The 7,241-nt window shown below is 39.4% G+C and overlaps 1 non-coding gene across 1 annotated transcript; it reads left to right on the top strand.

Moving 5' to 3' along the window:
• Positions 1-6,295: 6,295 nt before the first annotated feature.
• On the top strand, positions 6,296-6,368 carry trnav-aac (transfer RNA valine (anticodon AAC)). Its single transcript has one exon. It is a non-coding gene; the product is annotated as a tRNA-Val (tRNA).
• Positions 6,369-7,241: the final 873 nt, after the last annotated feature.

Here is a 7,241-nt window from a genome sequence, read left to right as displayed (position 1 = left end):
ATCTGTATTTGGTGGTTGTATGGTAACAGTTCCTTTGCCAGTACCTGCCCCCACGTCAACAACTATTAAGAAGATTTCAGTCTGCATAGCTTGTGTTGAGTACTAATCATTTAATGTGTTTTAATTTGATTTTAAAATGCCATACAGTTTCTATCAATGACATGTGACTATTGTTGCTGCTGCAGAGTGTCACATGTGGAACAGCACAGCAGAGGAATGCTAACCAGTGCAGCCGGCGCACAGCTCAAGGCATTTTGAATGAAGATAAATCGAATTGGATGTTTACATGACATCATTTCAACTGCTATTAATGCACAGATGAAAATTGAGTCTTATTAGCCCCATTATGTCTATGCCAAGAGCAGTGCACTAATAAACAAAATTATTTCATCAGAGTGAGGGTCAGAAATGGCTCACAGTGTACAACCCCGAGGACTACAATCCCATACATATTCGTACAGACTGATGTCAGAAAAAGGCTTCTGGGTGAAGGATGGTACTGCAGTGTATATGCTGTATGAAGAGGAAGCCTGTAGCAGTGGCATTATAAATGTGTGTGCATAAGGCCGTGAATAAAATTAACCTATGAGCTAATAGATATTCTAGTACTAATACACATTTAGACATGTATCTAAAAGACAAAAGTGGAATCGTGGTTAGAGAGAGCATCACCAAGACTGTAATTTATCAGCAATTTGAAAGAGATATACTGAAAAGAGACATAAAGCAATTTGAAGCCCATCATTTTCCATCTGGAGCCAACACAAAGTCTTAATTTCCCAGTGAACAATTATATGGCCTGTGAAAAGCTGTATTAGATCCTTTTCTCCTTATATACTGCACGGTCACGGTCCTCAGAGCAGGATTCTCTAATCTCCTACAGGAAGACTGATGTTAACGCCAAGACTTAAGTGAAAGCTTCAGTTTACTCTGAATTATTGTGAACCACATTGTACTTGTTTAAATCATATGTATTAGATAGTTTTCAGTTTGTTCATTTTGAGATCACTCTGCCATTTACACAAGTTAGTTAGACATGGAGTTCCACAGTGTTCTGTGCTGGGACCCACAGTTTTCACCTTAGGCATGTATCCCTTACAAAGTATTATTAGGAAACAGCACATAAATTCCCATTGTTGTTCCTGGTATCATTTCCAATACGTCCACAGTGGTGGACTTGTAGTAGGATCGCAATGATGTGATCGTCAGCAGGCCGCTGAGGTAGCGTACACTAGTTGCCATGGTTACCGTGCCGCTATCTCAATGGGAAATCCTTAACAAATCCGTGGATCCAGACTTTAAGCCGCATCACTGCCAAAATTGAATCACTTGATCCTTGTGTCATTTCTGACCTTCCCTGAAAATTTCATCCAAATCTGTTTGTCTGTTTTTGAGTAATGTTGCAAACAGAGGAATGATTCACATATGATGATCGTCACATAACTCCACCATGTTCCTTGGCAGAATAATTAATCTTATTCACCTTCATTCTTTCAGTGCTCCAACAGATCTGGATGCAACAGTTTTCATCACGGTGATTTGTCTGGTCTGTGGTCCACTCGTTTCAGCCGTTCTCCTAATATGTTTCACGGTAGAAAGTGTTTGTGTTTACTTCCGCTTTGGTGAAGAACATCAGGGAATTGTTTTTCACAGTCTTCAGCAGTAATTTCTGTTGGTAAATGAGAGACATTAGAATGGGACACGTTTGCATCTTCAGACAAAAAAACAAGGAAGTGAATTCGGTGACATACATGTATAGCTGGAGACTGCTATGATTGGTGGAGCGCATGGGAGGTGGGCCAAAATTGCGGAAAAGTTGCAGTGATTGGACAAAATTGCAAGGTCGTGCTGAATTCGGGGAGATTGGTTGAATTTGCGTGATCGCAAATTCCTGGAGGGACTGATTAGAGAATTATTTAGACTATTTTGATCAAAAAGAACCTTCAGCCAGCTTCATCAACCACTTTAATGACAGTCATTAAAATCAGCAATAATTACTTCACTTTTCCTTCATTGTTTGAGTTATGCTCGGAGTAAAACGTGTATCTACAAAGACATCGTCAAAAGTCATATAATTAATTTTCCTTCGGCAGCCGTTATGCTTCTGTTATGCAATTAATTTAGAGGAATGGCAGAGCCCACTGGCCTTTCTATGGTAATTTTGCAGTTACCTGCTGTCTAATTATAGCTTTAGCAGTGTCTGTAATTGGCCAGTACAATTCTGACAAAACAAACGTAGTTTAGAGGAAAGAGTTAAGATGAGAGAAAGTCAGCAGCTGACAATGGCAGAAAGGAAGAGAAGGAATGACCTCTTACATTTGTATAACGTATTTCATTGGATTACATTTAGAGACAATGTATCAGGTTTGTGAATGAATGCATGAATGAATGAATGAATGAAGCTTGACATTCATGAGGTGCAAGGAGGAGGTTGGGGCGGATGGAAGGCAGACAAAACATTCAATAGCCAGATCAAAGCATGACATTTGTTGCCAGAGTTCTGTTTGGGGTTAGATTTGGACAGCCAAAAAGCTCTGCAGAGGTGAATATATCAATGATTATCCAACTATACTTTAACCTGATTGCTTCTCAAAAACATAAAATCAGAGCAGAAAAGTTGTCATAAGATAGCAATAATTTCATGCAGCATATGAAACAGGCATGTATGAATTTGACAAACAGTGGAACAGTACAAACTATACTTCCTCTATTATTTTCTTTATTTAACATTTTAAAAACAACTTTGACTATTTCACCCTGGACAGTTTTCCACTTGCCTGTGTGCATAAACTGTAAGAAAAACCCTTGAGATGAAGTATTCCTCATGAGACTAAATGAACGTCCTACAGCTTAAGAATGTTACTGGATGAGATTCAAACACAAACAAGACCTACTGCACAGTTTGATCTGGATTTTAATGTGCACACTGCTGCTATTTTATGTGATCAAGCCACGAACAGTAAACAGGTCTGACAGACACTAATCCCTACTCTGATTTCTGAACAGATGAGTACTTTCAGGCGGCTTTGTCTGCCTGTCAATGCCACAGGCAACACTGCCTTTTAATATCCCAGTCCTCATATAGAAACACCATCTACAGCCTCCATGTAGTAATCTTGTGCGTGGGCACTTTGCTGCACTTACAGAGATGAGTTATTGGTTAAATGTGCTGTGCAAAAATCAAAAGGCCTTCAATTTGGAAAAATGACTCTGATGTTGCTCTGAGAAGTGATCAGCGAGGTGTACAAAACCAGAGAAGGCCGAAGGGAAATGAAACAAAGATGAGCAAAAGTCACATGATATTGAGAAGAAGGTCAAAGCAAACAGAGATTGAAGGAAAGCATCGAAACAGGAAGAATTCAGATATAATGCTAATTTGCAACTTCAAAACAATCCTAATTCCAACAGAATTGTTTCATTTACTTCAGGAGATGTTATTAAAATATTGTCAACATGCTTATAGGAACGTGGTCATGTCCATTCAGTTTTTTTCCCTAATTCTTTGTATACCTACCAAACTGACCTGACCTTCAGATTTGCTTCTGTTTTTTTTTTTTTTTTTTAAATTGCATTATCTGTGATCTCTTGCCATTTAGCTGCCCACTTCCTCTTGAAAATTTGCCCCAAGTCAAAGAATGACCTGTGATGGTCTCTAGAGGGGCTGTTGTCTGTGCAGCAGACAGCTTCTACCAGTTGCTGTCTTAGTTAAGTGCGTATTTTTAAAAAAAGGAAATATAAATTGTGCCAAGAACAGAATTTTAGTCCAAGGGTTCTTCAGCGACCTGCTGCCATTTGGTCAGTTTGGGACAATTTATACAAGTCATCACAGTCAGGATGGCCAAGTGGTCTAAGGTGCTGCATTCAGGTCACAGTCTCTCCTGGATGCATGGATTCTAATCCTATTTCTGACAGCAAACCTTTTCACAAGGGCAGTGCAAATATAAGATGGTGGATTACTGCAAGGAGATGTGCTGTCACCAGAAATTCGACTGTCCTTGGCTGCAATGCACTCCAGAAGATTACACTATGAGCACAGGTTTGTGGTTAAAGAGGTAACTGAAGGTTTGATTCTGTGTTTTCAACTTTGTCAGTGGTTTTCTTTTTTCAGTGGGGAATTTTTCTGAAAATTTGTTCCCTTTATACTTGCCAAACCGCAGCACAAATTCAGCCAACGCCTCCTAATGATCCAGCATCTCCCCTCATTGCTGAAGGACATTCTAAATACACTAATGTTCACAATATCTTAACTCTGAGAGGGAGACTTGTTCAGAAGTGAAAGATTCTTTTTGATTCTCATGGCTCCATCAGATGGGTCCTTCCAAAAAAAAAAAAAAAAAAAAAAAAAAAACACCTACAACTTCTTAATATGTTCCATAAGCTGTATGTTGTAGGATAATCATGGAATGTGGGATCAACCACATCACCACATCACCCTGACATCAACTCTGCCCACTTTCAAATAGTTTGCTCTTGTACCTACCAATGGCAGTGGTTTTCCTTATTACTGCGGTGAATTATGCTGAACTTTTAACCATCTCCAGAGCAGGTTTTGTTCCAAATAACGCATTAATAGGTATTAAAAGCACCTCCTGGTGACCTGTCAGTTTAAAAAAATAAAATAAAAAAATAGGATTAGCATTGCTGGATGATCCCATAAAGTTTGGTGTACATATCTCTAAAATATATTTACTTGAACTAAAAACGAACCCAGACAGTGCACCAAACAACACAACCAAAAAAAACATACTGCTGGTGTTTCCCTAGAGAAGGGAAGCTCCAGAAGAGTGAGAGACAGAGAATGAATGAAGGAGGCCTTATATAGCAGAGCCACCTGGGCCCAGGTGTGATTCATTCAGCTGATGATTCTCATCTAGTCTCTGCAAAAGAAAAGACAGGGACACCTAGTGTCCTGGTGGATGAATTCTATTAGGAATCCGAGACAGCAAAATATATATAATATAAAAATTGAAGTTCCCCAATAATACAGGAATAATACAGGCACCCACACTTAAACATCTGTTCAACTATACTTACAATTTCTTACAGTCAGCCACTTCCAGTATAACCAGTGTCCAGGCCATCATACTCACCAATCCTCGGTAATCTGCCCCAGTCAACCCACCAACCTCCATCCAGCAACCCTGGATGCCTGGAGAAACACTTTAATGGGCCATCTCCACAGGGGTGTTTTACAAGCGAGGCATTGTGTCACCTCCCAACATGGTATGCTTGATCGGCGTGTCACCAGCAGGCCACTAGGGGGTGTGAAGCTGGCCAAGGATTAAACCTTGGTTTCATTTGATGTCAGATCACTGCTCACATGCATTCCCATACCTGAAGCAGTGGAGGCTGTCAGAAAATGACTCCTGCAAGACAGAACCAACCTCACCCCCAACCAGATTTGTGCCCTGCTGGACCTCTGCTCAACCACTTACTTCAAATATAATGAAGGCTTCTAGTTTCTACAGACAGCATACCCATTGTGGCCATCCTACATGGAGGAAGTGGAAGACAGAGCACTGGTCTCATTTCCACTGGTTCAGACATGTGGATGACATCTGAGTAAAAATCAAAGCCCAAGAAGTAGAAGCCTTCACGGAGCACATTAAGCACAAGGAAAGATCGTCTTCAGGAACCTACAAGAGAAGTCCAGTTAATTTCTACTGAAGCTCCAATGATGACCATGGCCTGGATGACTGAGAATCTACACAGACAAACTATGTGTTGCTGAATCTGTCCTCATTTTTGTTTAGCAATGGCTAATTTTGAGGTTTTACAAAAGTTTCGCGAGGTTCCTCTTAGCCCTAATATACTGGACCAGGGAAACTCTCTGCACTCTCATCAGTATATCTCCAAACAGTCCCTAGCTAAGCTGAAATCGGGCCGATTGCCAGCTGATGTGACAAAAAAAAAAAAAAAAAAGTTGATTTGATTCCCCGATGTGGAGCGATGACTTTTCTACCGGTTGCTTTCCAATAGAAGGAAATGAAATATTGTTTGCTGCTGCTGATCACCTCCTTGTGTCAATGTTAAATTCTCTCCATTCAGACCATCATGGATTGTTTGATGTTCTTATTCAGTATTAAAATAAACATATTTCCACCCAGTTTCAAACCAGGGACCTTTCGCATGGGAGGCGAACGTAATAACCACAACGGAAGCCACTGTGATTGGACTTTCTGGTCAACGATTCACAAGAAGGTACATTTTACCCAATGTCCCATGGTTTTTGCACTGTGTGAAGGCGGTATTTCTTATAACTGCATCTGTAGACGTACATGAGGCTCCAGAGGCAGTTTCTGTAGTGTAGTGGTCATCACGTTTGCTTAACAGGCAAAAGGTCCTTGGTTCAAAACTGGGCGGAAACACAATTATTGCTTCATGTTTTCTGAGTAACAATATTAAAGTATTCTGTGGAATCAGCTGATGAGTTTGTTGGGAAGAAGGTGCTGAAGTCTACAAACAGGACCTATACATGTGTTCCACAGACACTCCTAACTCTGTTATTTTAATTCGTCACATAAAGCTGAACTGTACATATATCATTGTAGGGCCTTACATTTAATATTTAAATAATTGGTAAATTTGCATAATTATACTTTAAAGTCTTAGCCTGAAAGTTTAAACTTGGGTAAATTCATAACAGTCTTATTTCTTGCACTTTGGCTCAATGGCTCTTTTTTTAAAACTTGCAACTTAAATGATGGTGACTTGCCTATTAGCATCTTTAACATCCTCACCAAGAAAAAGGCAATGGAAAAATGATTTCTTTATATTTCTTATCTATTTGGGGCACTAATAACGTTTTTTTTTTTTTTATGAAGAGATCCAGCTGACCTCTGCCAAATGGTTGAGAAAAAAATTATTTGACCCTTTTTAAATATTTTTTTTTTTACATTTCAAATGACACAGTTGTGTTCAGCAACTCCTTAGGGACTATAATATGTCAAAAGTATTACTTTACCTTTGAAAATCACAGCAAACAGAGGCCTCATGTGAGGAGTGATTTTGCTCATGCTAACTTTCTGTGAGCAGGCTAACTTGCTCTGCAAGCTATTTCAAAACAGTGACATCTACTGGACTGTTTTTTTGTTTTTTTTTTTTAGTATAATGTACCTCAACTGAGTGGTAGAGATGGCTAAGATAAGTAAAACATATTTTTCAATAAGATATAGTGAGTCAAAACGTGCTCTACCAGATGGTTGAGCAGAACGTTAAAGGGTTAAGACAAACAATCTCAC

The sequence above is a fragment of the Amphiprion ocellaris genome, chromosome 12 (assembly GCF_022539595.1).
Source record: "Amphiprion ocellaris isolate individual 3 ecotype Okinawa chromosome 12, ASM2253959v1, whole genome shotgun sequence".
In the NCBI taxonomy this organism is placed as follows: domain Eukaryota; kingdom Metazoa; phylum Chordata; class Actinopteri; family Pomacentridae; genus Amphiprion; species Amphiprion ocellaris.
The sequence above is the reverse complement of the archived record's forward strand: the minus strand, read 5'-3'. Positions and strand labels throughout refer to the sequence as shown.